The sequence below is a fragment of the Chenopodium quinoa genome, unplaced genomic scaffold (genome assembly GCF_001683475.1).
Source record: "Chenopodium quinoa cultivar QQ74 unplaced genomic scaffold, ASM168347v1, whole genome shotgun sequence".
NCBI lineage: Eukaryota > Viridiplantae > Streptophyta > Magnoliopsida > Caryophyllales > Amaranthaceae > Chenopodium > Chenopodium quinoa.
In genome coordinates, this window is record NW_018744502.1 from 7,244,763 (window position 1) to 7,257,185 (window position 12,423).

A 12,423-nucleotide genomic window follows, 5' to 3' on the forward strand; every position below is an offset into this window, starting at 1 on the left:
AGAAAATTCGGTTTCTTCTCACTGGATTCCCCTTAGAGATGGTTATTTGAAGCTGAATACAGACGGAGCTTGGAAGCATTCTGAAAATGCTGCTAGGGGTGGTGTTATCAGACGCCCTAATGGCACTTGGTTTTTCGGATTTTCTAGCAAATATAATGCAGTGACTCCTCTTGCTGTTGAACTTCTTGCAATGAGGGAAGGATTATATCTTGCGGGTGACTTCCAAATCAAGAAGATTGAAATTGAAACAGATGCTGAATATTTGAAGAAGCTTTTCAAGTCGGTGGACCATGTTCCTCACCATGAACTTTATGCCGTTATCAATGATGTGAATGACCTTCTTCGTAGCAATGGCAACATTCTGATTAGGCATGTTCCAAGAGAAAACAATGTACCGGCTCATAGTTTGGCTGCATACGGAATGGAGATGAGTATTGGGCATAAGGATCATTTTGTTGTTCCTCCATTTGCTAAACCCATCTACGATGCTGATCTTGGTGCTTCTTCCTCTTCAGGATGAAGTGTTCTTCCTATTTTCTCGCTGGTTTGGATGTTCTATCAACACTTTGGATCTTCACTGCTTCCTTAGTTTCTGCTTTATCTCTAGGTTGTATTATATCCTCTGTTTAGCTCTTTTATTTTCGGATGTATTAGTATGTTTCAGCATGTTCCTATTATTACCAATATTTTCATTAATTATGGTAATTTTAGATTCCCTTGCTCTTTTGTTGTAATGAAACTTTTTAGCCTTATAGGCTAATATAATTTATCTTCGTTTTGAGTAGAAAAAAAAACTTTTTTTTGTTTCATTTCGCCACATCACTTTTCAACTTATAAACTTGCCACATAAGCGATTATATGTACTGTTAGTATTATCTCCCAATTCAAAGTTTGTAACCGGTATAATTATGATGGCCTTAATTGTATTTATTTTTTTGTTTTTTTTTGAATTCTTATGATGGTCTAAATTATTGGTCATAATTAAGAATTGAACATTATATTATCATTATTATTATTGAATTCCTTGAATTGGAGCAGTTTTAAACACTGTAACCGATGATCAATTATCAATTAATTAAAATTCTACAAATGAATAATGAATGGGCAAGTAATTATTGAATAATTGGTCAACAAATTCATTGGCCTATAAATAATAAACCCAAAGTATAATTGTTGGAAACAAGTCACTCACCCTCTTGAAACAAGATTTTGGGTGAGTTTTTTATTTCTTATTTATGTACAACCTTTTAAATCTTGTATTTCCATTAATTAGCTCAATAGCTTATTGAATGTAAAATATTAATTCATATAAAAGCTCTCAAGGTTAGTGTATAAACTTCACTATATATTATTTTGTGGGTACTATTAGTACATCAAATAAATTGACAAGAGGGTAGAGAAATACTCCATTCGTTTTTAAATTAATTGTTCCACTTTCCTTTTGCGATCGTTTTTAAATGCTTGCTCCATTTCCTTATTTGAAAAGTTTTTATAATATTTAATTTATTTCTCTTAACTAGTGGGACTCAATTTTATTACTTTTAAATTCCCTCTCCTCCAATTTACCTTTCACTACTCCTAATACCTTTAGGGGGCGTTTGGTTGGGGGGTTTCAGGAAAGGGAATGAGAATGATTCCGTTTGTTGTCATTTGTTTATCAATTTCTATCATTCCGATCCCTTTACCCCTTTTTATTTTTGACTTAACCCAAAAACCCTCTACTCTCATTTTACCACCCCCTACACTTTCCCATTCCCATTCCCATTCCCCCCTAAAAACTCCATCAGTCTCTCTTCTCTTAACCCTAAAAACTCCCATAGCTGTCACCAGTCTGACCTCCGGCCACCACAGCAGCGACCGGAGAACTTGCACTAGCGACGACCTCCGACGGACCAGGTACAACGGCCGGCGACTTCATGCTCCTGATTTTTCAAGTTTTATAGCTTAATCAACTCTTTTTTTGTTCTTTTTCATGAATTGTTGAAGAAACTACAATTATTTTTCTTGAACTATTGTGTGCAATTGATGTTTACTGCTTCTTGTTTCTCCAAGTTTTGTATTTTTTTTTTTTTTTTTGAATTTTGGGGAGGACGAACTGGTATTTTCTTCAACTTTTTTTTTAAATTTTGGGAAGACCAACAGCTTGCTGCTATACTTTCTTCAACTTTTTTTTTGTTTTTTTTTTAAAAAAAAAATTGGGGAGGACGACAATTTGCTAATTTGATATGGATATATTGATAATTTGATATCGATATAATATGTATTTGGAATTATATTTTAATTTTTTTTTCATATTATAAGAAAATATGATACAGGTTTATCATATTTTTTCATAACTAGTTCTTCAATTTTTATTTCATGAAAAAACAGGTTTATCATATAATACACTACAAAAAAAATGAGAATATGCAACACTTAATATTGCAACACTTACAGAAATGATACTCTTAGTAATCTAAAGCAATAATATTTATTTGTTACCTTGAACTAAAGTAACAGATAAAAAAGTGTTGCTCTAGAATATATAAGGCTACAGTCGCTTAAAGTGTTACCTTTTTCTAGTCTAAGACAACAAACATAATAATTGTTGCATGAAAAGATATCAATAACAAAACTATTGCTTAAAAATGTAACATTAATATCTATGTTGCCATCTACGGCAACATTTATATTAAAAAGACAACATAATTTAAGATATTGCTTTTTTGGCGAGTGTGTGTAATATATATATATATATATATATATATATATATATATATATATATATATATATATATATATATATAGTTTGGTAGAGTTGGTGGTGAAGTCACCTTGTGACTCTGAGGTCACAAGTTCGAGCCCTACAACCTACTAAATACTTGGGACTAGTTGGGAGTGGCAATGTGTCCCCTTATGAATAGACAATGGGGGCATATACTACGCCTCATATGTGTTACCTTAGCTACAAGGCAACACTTTTTTTTATATTAGGCAATGATTTTTCACTGTTACCTTTGCTTTATTTTGTTGTAGTGATAATAGGTTACCCGTTCAAAAAAAATATATATAATAATAGGTTATTATTGAAAAAAATAAAAAGGAATTTAAAAACTCATATTTGATTCCCTGGCTTGAACCAAACAGTCACAAAGAGAATCAATGAACAGTTCATTCCGTTTCATGGACACAACCAAACAACCAGGCTAAATCAGGGTCAACTCATTCCTTTCTCTTTCATTCCCTGGATTCATTCCATTCCGATTCCCTTGAGCGAACCAAACGACCCCTTATATTTTATCACTTTTTCCAATTTCTCCTTAAACTCCAGTATAAGTATTTAAAAACAGAGGGAGTATTAAAGAGTTAAATAACAAATGTAGTTTGAAAAATATAATATTAGAGGAATTAGTATTATATACTCCTGAATCATGGTACTCCCTGCCCAATATACTTGAGTTATTTTGTCTAAGTCTTAGGTTATTTTGTTTTAAACCTTGTGTTATTTTGCTATATTAATATGTTATTCACTTATTTACTTCAACATCATGCATAAAAAAAAACATGCATTTATAAAAATAACATGTACTTATTTAAAAAATAACACATATATTAATTGAAATAATAAGAGGTTCACGTCAAAATAACATGAATTTTATAAATCTATAGATAACGGAAAGGATCAATGTTGAAAAAAAAAACTTGCAAATATAAAATAACAGATACTTATTTTAAAAATAACATGTATATTATATAAATTAAAATAACAAGAACTTTATATTAAAATAACGTAAATTCTATAAACCTAGAGTACCGTGCTCCAGGGATACGGTACTCCAGGAATAGCATAGAATTTGCGATATTAGAGTACATCACTATGACTCACAATTGTAAACCATTCAATAAATAATTGTTCAATCATGTACTATCTCCGTTTCATTTTTTTTTGCAACTTTGGAATATTTTATCTCTCAACAATAATACCCCAAAGTTGCAAAAAATATGAAATAGAGGTAGTATATCTTTTTAGGTGTTCATGTGTGAATAAAGTTAATTTTTATTCTCGCTTATAAGAAAGGGAAAATCTAGGTCACAACCACCATTTTGTGTATAGCATTATATGTCTTGATGAAATTAAAACTTTAAATTATTATATATATATATAATGATCCGGGACATCGCCTGGACCACATATGTTTTTATTTTTGTATAAATGTTATGCCTTTAAACTCCCTCCTTTTTTTCAACCACTCTTGCCGTGGTGGTTTCGGTTCAATTTATTCACTCCTAAATTAGAAGATGGTGTGCATTGACTTACTTCCTATTCTATCTCTATCTTTGGCCTTGTTTGGCAAATGATTGTTGGCGGTTGGCTGGTTCACTTGGCTTGTTTGACCAGCTGGAATGTTTGGTTGTTTATAATGACTTTTGAAATTGGTTGTTTAAGTTGGTTGTTTATAAAAGTGTTTGGTAAATTAATTGGTGGTTGTTGGCTGTTTATTAGATAATTTGTGGGCCAACAAGCCAAAAGTCAACAAAAAAAGCTACTTAGGGCCTGTTCCGATTGACTGAACTCAGCTAAACTGAACTGAGCTGAGCTGAGCTGAACTTATTAATTAATGATTTTTAACTACGGATTAGTGATCTTTGATTATTTATTGATTATTTATTACTATACATATGTGTATATACAAATGTACATATTAAAATATTTACGAAAAATATACTATATAATTATAATTATAAAATGTATGGAAAATATATTATAAATATATGGAAAATATATTAAAAACTTGAAACCTCTAAACATTTTAAACACATATACTATTTATTATTATTATTATTATTATTATTATTATTATTATTGATGATTATTATTATTATTTATTGATTATTATTATTAGTATTATTATTGTTGTTATTATTATTATTGTTATTATTATTAGTATTGTTGTTGTTAATATTATTATTATTATTATTTATTGATTATTATTATTAGTATTATTATTAGTATTATTATTGTTGTTATTATTATTATTATTATTAGTATTAGTATTGTTGTTGTTAATATTATTATTATTATTATTATTATTATTATTATTATTATTATTATTATTATTATTATTATTATTATTATTATTATTATTATTATTGTTGTTGTTGTTGTTGTTGTTGTTGTTTTTGTTGATGTTGTCGTTGTAATAAGAGCTTAAAAGAATGAAATTTGGCTTTATATCATTAGAAATATCATTAGACATAAATTAAGAGCTGAGCTGAGCTGAAATGAACTGAATTTCAACGGAACAGAACAGACCCTTAAAACAGCTTTTTCATTTTGGCTTAAAAGCCAGCTTTTTCGCTGACTAAAAAACCAATAACCAAACACATTTTTTGGCTGTTTGACCAGCTAAAAAAGCCAAAAGCTAAAAGCTAACCAAAAAGCGATTAAAAAGCCAATTATCAAACATGGCCTTTGAATAACATGTTGAAATTATAGATAGAGAAACGAGAGAAGGAGCAAAAGAGCTTTTTATTTATTCAATCCATTGAAAATCGTGTTTTATAGAAATATATATATATATATATATATATATATATATATATATATATATATATATATATATATATATATATATATATATATTATACTCAAAGATGGATCCAAAAATTTTATATAGGACGGGGCATATGAAGTAACAAGAACAATTTTTTTTAAAAATAAAATTTAAAACACAAAATTCCAACTAACGTAGCTTTCTTTGATTTACTAGTATAACATTCAAGTAAATTATACTAAAATTATGGGCATGGGGCGGGGCAATGGTCTGGGTAGGCTCACGGCTCACCCCATAATGTGTCTATTTATATAGTGCAAATTAAAACTGTTGAATTGTGACTCGAAATCTAGTAGGGCTGACTTTGAACGATTATATCTCTTAAACTACAACTGAATTTGAGGTGATTCAAATTGGAGGTGATAGCTTGGTTCAAGAGCTTTCCAACGATAGGTCATATGCCCAATTCCGATAAGAAACGAGAAAGTTATGACCATTTTACAAAACCTGACGAAGCTGGAAATTTGCAACGAGGCTGCGAGCTATAGCTCTATGCGAGTGAGCTATAGCTCGGCCCTATGAGGACTTGCGGCAGGCATGAGCTAGCTGCCGAGCTATAGCTCGGTAGTTAGGTTATTCTAGGATAATTGATGGAATATTTCCTAAAACTATATTTTTTCTATGACGGCTATTTGAGTATACTTGGGGAACAATCTTAGGGTTTTATTAGGGTTTCCTTATGTTATAAAAGGACCCTTTAGTTGATCATTTAGATCATACCTTTTGAGCCATTAGATTTAGGACTCCTTGTATTATTCTCTTGTTTCTTTCTCCATTAAAGTGAAGAAGCTCTCGAATCCCTCACCCCGTGGATGTAGGTCTATTTTGACCGAACCACGTAAATCCTTGTGTTCTTTGTTTATCTTCTTTATTGCTTTTCTCAATCCTTAATTTTCATTGATTTGTTCCGCATTAATCAAACACAATTACACCCTTATTTCCTAACAAAAACTAAACTAAAAGTAAGGAACATGATCCATGATCATTAACCCACTATACCTACTACCTTAAGGGCTTAAGACTCCACTAACACAAGCTAATTAGTCCTTCACTTAGTAGAGCATAATCCTATACATTAGGAGTTAATTAATCCCTACCTTATAAATAGTACAAGATTATTCTTATGAATAGTATGATGTCAATTATATCCTTCAAAATGTGTATTTACATATATATATATCCTTATTAATATATACAAGTTCTGTTTTAATGAAGAGTGTTTAGACAATTATATCCTATAAAATATTTATGTACTTACTTGCTCTCATTAATGCTAGTTGTCTTGGATATTTATGCTCCTAAACATAGTTATTTACATATTTTCTCTCATTAATCTTGCCAACAACTAAATCTATATCTATACTTATCTATTAAAAAACGTTTCTAAAAACGTTTACATAAATCTGCACCACATTGTGCCACATCATCAATTAACTATCATCATGCCATGTCATTTCTAGCATTGCAACATTTATTCCATGTCATTATTAACAAGAAGAAAAAAAAATTCCCACAAGGTTTGAACATTGTATCTCATGGTTAGAGCAAGTCTAGCTAAATTATGTTCTTTACATACACATAAATAAATATATGTATAAGTAAGCACAAAAAAAAATGATAATATAACCTGAAAAAAAAAAAGGAATAGCCTCAACAATTCCAAGATAATGGAAATATAATACTCCACATCTTCAACAATGAGATTTTGGGTTACATTTTGTTTTGAATAGTAACTCGGTGCAAAGTTCGGAATGCGTACTAGTTTATGGATTTAAAGGCTAAACTAAAGGAGCTTCCGAATATGATTAACTATGACTGGACTTATAAACAAATTACGAAGTATTTATTTGGGAACGGAATGAGTTATAGTGGGCTAAGGTACCACACCCCCTTTTCCCATACCCCTAGCACTTCTGGAGGCCCAGTAATACACAATCTAACTTGATTGAGGCCAGTTTTAATCTAATGCAAAATAATGGGCCTAGCTTGGAATGGACCCACCTAAATTCTTTCTAATTGATCCAATTTACTTGTATTCCTTGCCCATGTAGATCTTGTAGAATTGTAGTGATGGTCAACTGGTTACTACTATTATCATTTCACGCTTTTTTATGTATATTTTATATAAGAAAAATGCTGTACATAATCATTAGGGTTACGTATAAACATTAAATATACATTAGAAAATCTTATAAAGTTAGAAAATTAAAAAATTATAAACACTAATTACACTGATTTATGTGTGTTTTTGTCATGAATTCCTAATTTTATAGTACAATTTTCAATAGTATATATAAGGCTTAGGTATAGCTCTTAGGAATACATTGCTTACATATAGCATTACCCTTTATATAATTATTTTTTATTTTATAAAATTATTATTATTATAAAATTAACATTAATCTAAAAAGTCAATCAATTTACAAGAACTTGGTGGGGAGCCGAGATATTATTATTATTATTATTATTATTATTATTATTATTATTATTATTATTATTATTATTATTATTATTATTATTATTATTATTATTATTATTATTATTATTATTACGTGTCATTCACTTTTGAAAGTTTCACGATTGCTAATGTATATTTTTTCAATAATAAAAAATATATATTAAGGGTTTGTTCTGATTGACTGAACTGAATATTTTATAAGAGAAAGAAATTAGAAGCTGAACTGAACTTATTAGAGCTGAACTGAACTGAAAATAATCGTATCAGAACAAGCCTAAGACAATGCAAATTTAATAAAAACTGACATAAGTAACAAAGGTTGTCAAAAGATTGTGTGAATGGTGTATAATTTCGAACATCATAATTAAAAAAAACGAGGGAATTAAACCTAGAGTACATAAGAGAGTATAACTGTATAAGACTACTAGTGTTTTTTCCCCTCTTTATCATTCATTTGATTTTAAATTTAGTACTATGTGGTAATTATCATTGGTCTTTGGTCAATGTAATTGAAATCTGATAATTATTGTGTGTAGCAAGATTACAGGACTAAAACTCTAGAAGCAACAGCTAACAACATTGAAATTTTGGTACGTGAAACTGTGATAGGCTAAAAGCATCACTAAAATGTGATTATTCACTTTAAAAGTTTAAATGGATTTCACTCTTTTTTTTTTTTTTTTTTTCCGTTCTCGAAACTTTGGCATATGATTATTATATTCGATGTTAATATAATCAACATACATTAATACTATACTTTATAAATCAAAACACATACGTATTAGTTCGTTGAATTGATGTTGCATCCAAATTATATATGATTTAATGATTTGCAAATAATTTTTACGTACTCCACTCTGTCATAATTTCATAAGTTGGATAAGGAGGCATTAAATAAGATCATAATCATAATTTAGTTCTTTCATGGAGTATATAATTTAGGAAAATGTTATACATAGCCCTTAGGGATATATATAAGCATTAAATTTACACTTGAAAATCGTAAAAAGTTAAGAAATCATCAAAATATAAACACTAATAACACTGATTATTTAGGGTTCGTTTGGCATTGTTGCGGTTTTCAGTTTTTTGGTTTTTGTATTTTAAAAGTGTATGATATATGTCAATAATGAATAAAAAATTAGTCAAACTTATTAAAATCATGCTAATTTTGAAAATTGACAACAGAAAAGTGAAAACACCTTTTTCTTGTTTCCTGTATTTGGTTTTTTGTTTTAAAAAAAAAAACTGAAAATTGAAAACAAAAAACAATACCAAACAAGCCCTTAAGTATTAATTTTGGTTTCTAATTGTCCTTTTTAGTACGGACTATGAAAAATGATAAACATAGTTGTTGTTTTAAAGAATACTACAAGAAGGGGGGGTTGAATTGTAGTATGAGAGTTTAGCCAAACTTTTTGCGGAATTAAAATTAAGTTAGCTAAAGGAACTGAAAGATTAACTAAAGGAACTAAAGAATGCAAGAGAGATTTTACGTGGAAAACTCCTTGGCCCTAACAAGGAGAAAAACCACGACCACTTGGGATTTTGGGAAAAAGAATCTTCACTATAATAGGGCAAATGATCCTATTACAAGCTAATGACTCAAACTCAAGTTCCTCTACGAACTTGAGACCCTGAGGAACAAGTCACCCAACTTGTTACTCTTCTCTACTCTTTCTCTCTTCTCACTTCTCTGTTCTCTCTTCTCTTTCTCTTCTCTTTCTCACTTCTCTTTCTCATACACAAACGTTCACTCGAACTTCCCCATTCCCCAAATTACAACTCGAAAAATGAACAAACTCTAGTATAAGAACATTAAAAACACTCTAATGAACTTGTGTGGAATTTGACTCTTAACTCGATTTGAAGCTTGAAAACTTATGTGAGCAAGGGTGAGTTTTTCCATCAGATTTCAAAGACTATTTATAGAGCAATAAACGCATTGGAAAAACCTCTTTGTGCAGCAAATCCATCACGCCACTACTCATACCCACTAAGAAGATCATGTCCCTTGAATTAAGGGACCATGAACTCCTCAATGTGCAAAACCATGACTGAAGAAGAACATGGGAGAGTAGGCCGCAAGTTTTGGAAAACATGGGAGATTTTATTTTGTTAAAGATATTTTCCGAAAATCAGAAAAAGGAATAAAATAAAATCTTTTTAATTTGAGAAAAAGATAAACGTTTAAACTATAACAGTTTTCCTAAAAACTAGCATGCACAATATTTTATCCTAAGACCAATTCTACACAGATTTTTCGAGTGCAAATTAATATCTTTTATACTTACATAAATCCTAAAATATAAAAATATATTTAGTCTTCATGTTCTCTAATGAAGCTTCTACTCCGAGGCTTCTGTTCCTTGGGAGGAATTTCTCTTCTCTAAAGCTTCTGTTCCCTGAGGGAACCTTCTCTTCTCCAGTCTTCATTTCTGAAGTGCCAGTTCCTGTGAGGGAACTCTTCTATATGGCTAGCTCTGCTTCTGGCCTTCTTGTTCCTCATGGTATTTTTACAAGACACTTCATTCTCCTAGTCTTTGTAACTGAGTACACACTTAAACAATCAAGCACTTATTAGTTTGTAAGTGAGTGAGGTTGTGTCATCATCAAACTCATTAAGTCCAACAATAGCCCTAAGGACTATGTATAAATGTATAAAGGGCTATGTATTAGAAAATTAAAAAAAAAAGAAATATTAAGGATAAATTAACATTTATTACATCGATTTACGCATTAAATATATCTAAATTGCGCGTAAATCGGTGTAATAAATGTTAATTTATCCTTAATATTTATTTTTTTTTTAATTTTCTAATACATAGCCCTTTATACATAGTCCTTAGGGCTATGTTTATCATTTTCCATACTAAAAAGGACAATTAGAAACCAAAATTAATACTTAAATAATTTCATTCAATTTTTTTTTTGAAACAATCATTCATCTTATTATAGAAGAAGTATGTGAATTTGATAATTTCTATTAATGCATTTTTTAGGTAAATAGCCCAAAAATCTGCAGTTGGCAAGGATTAGAATTATGAAAAATCATAAGATGAAGCCCATTACAAATATACAAAGAAATAATTTAGAGATAATATGATTAGGTTACATAGTTGTCAATAGGCTAAGGTTTATGTATCAATCATAATGTCAATGCTTGTATTTAAGGAAAAGTTGAAGGAATAGTGTTTAGTGTTCATATTGATCTTACCACTTTTGTCATGATCAATGGACAATAATGAGGTAAAAAATTACAATACAACAGACAATGGCTCCTTAGTCACATTGCAAATATGCAAATGGGGAAATAAAGGAATGTACACATGGTTCATATAAAGGTGGAATTCTTTTGATAAGTGGCAGATGTTGCGCAACAAGGTTAGAGGGGGCGAAGGTTTGATCTCCTAACTTTTTGTTCCAAGACCATAATATTTTAATTGTCACTATGTCACAATTATCTACTCCTACAAAGTATATACATTTGATAGGCGGCATATTACTTGCAACCAAAAAGTTAAGAAAAGAGAGTGAGGGATAGCTCAAGTGGTTAGAGCTTTCCTCCCGATTTTAGGAGGTCTTGGGATCGATTCTCACCCCGCTCTTGTGGCTCTCTAAACACAAAAAAAAAAAAAAAAAAAAAAAAAAATAAGAAAAGCTTGGAAGGACCCGAGTCACCCGACTCCTACCCGTATATCTTTATCTATCATAGATTATATAAATAGTACAAAAGTCAGATTAAAATACTCGTATTTGTTTTGAAACGGATAAAGTAGCTAGAGTATGGATCATATGTACGATGATAAATTGACAGCTACGGAGAATTAACTCGTGATGTACTTTCCATAGCTTCTTAGTCACATTGCAAAATCTTGCTTAGAATATGTTATAAAAAGAAAAATAAAATTCAAATTGAAATAATCTTGCATTAAAGCCTTGGGTCGCACTCTTCGTTTTTATTGTTTTTAATTTATTAATTAATGCATCACTTTTTGAGGCGAACTGTTTTATTCAAGCAGTGCATCATTTCTAATTTAAATTTTTTTCTCCACTCTACATTATACATACTTGTATTAGATATTACCATATCCTTATAGGGTTTGTACAACTTTATGCCGACAAGTCGATGTACTTAAAATAATGGTAGATCGAAAGAGAACTTATACCTTCTTCTCTTCAACTTATAGAAACCTATTACATATTACTTATATAGTCAATATCATATTAAAATAACAAATTCTAATTAGAATTTACTTGATAATGTCTTTTTCTTATACTACTACCTCTGTTACTTTTTAATTACAATAAAGTAAATTATTAAATTATATCTCACGGAAAGTAATCCTTTTATTGCAACAAAAAGTCTTT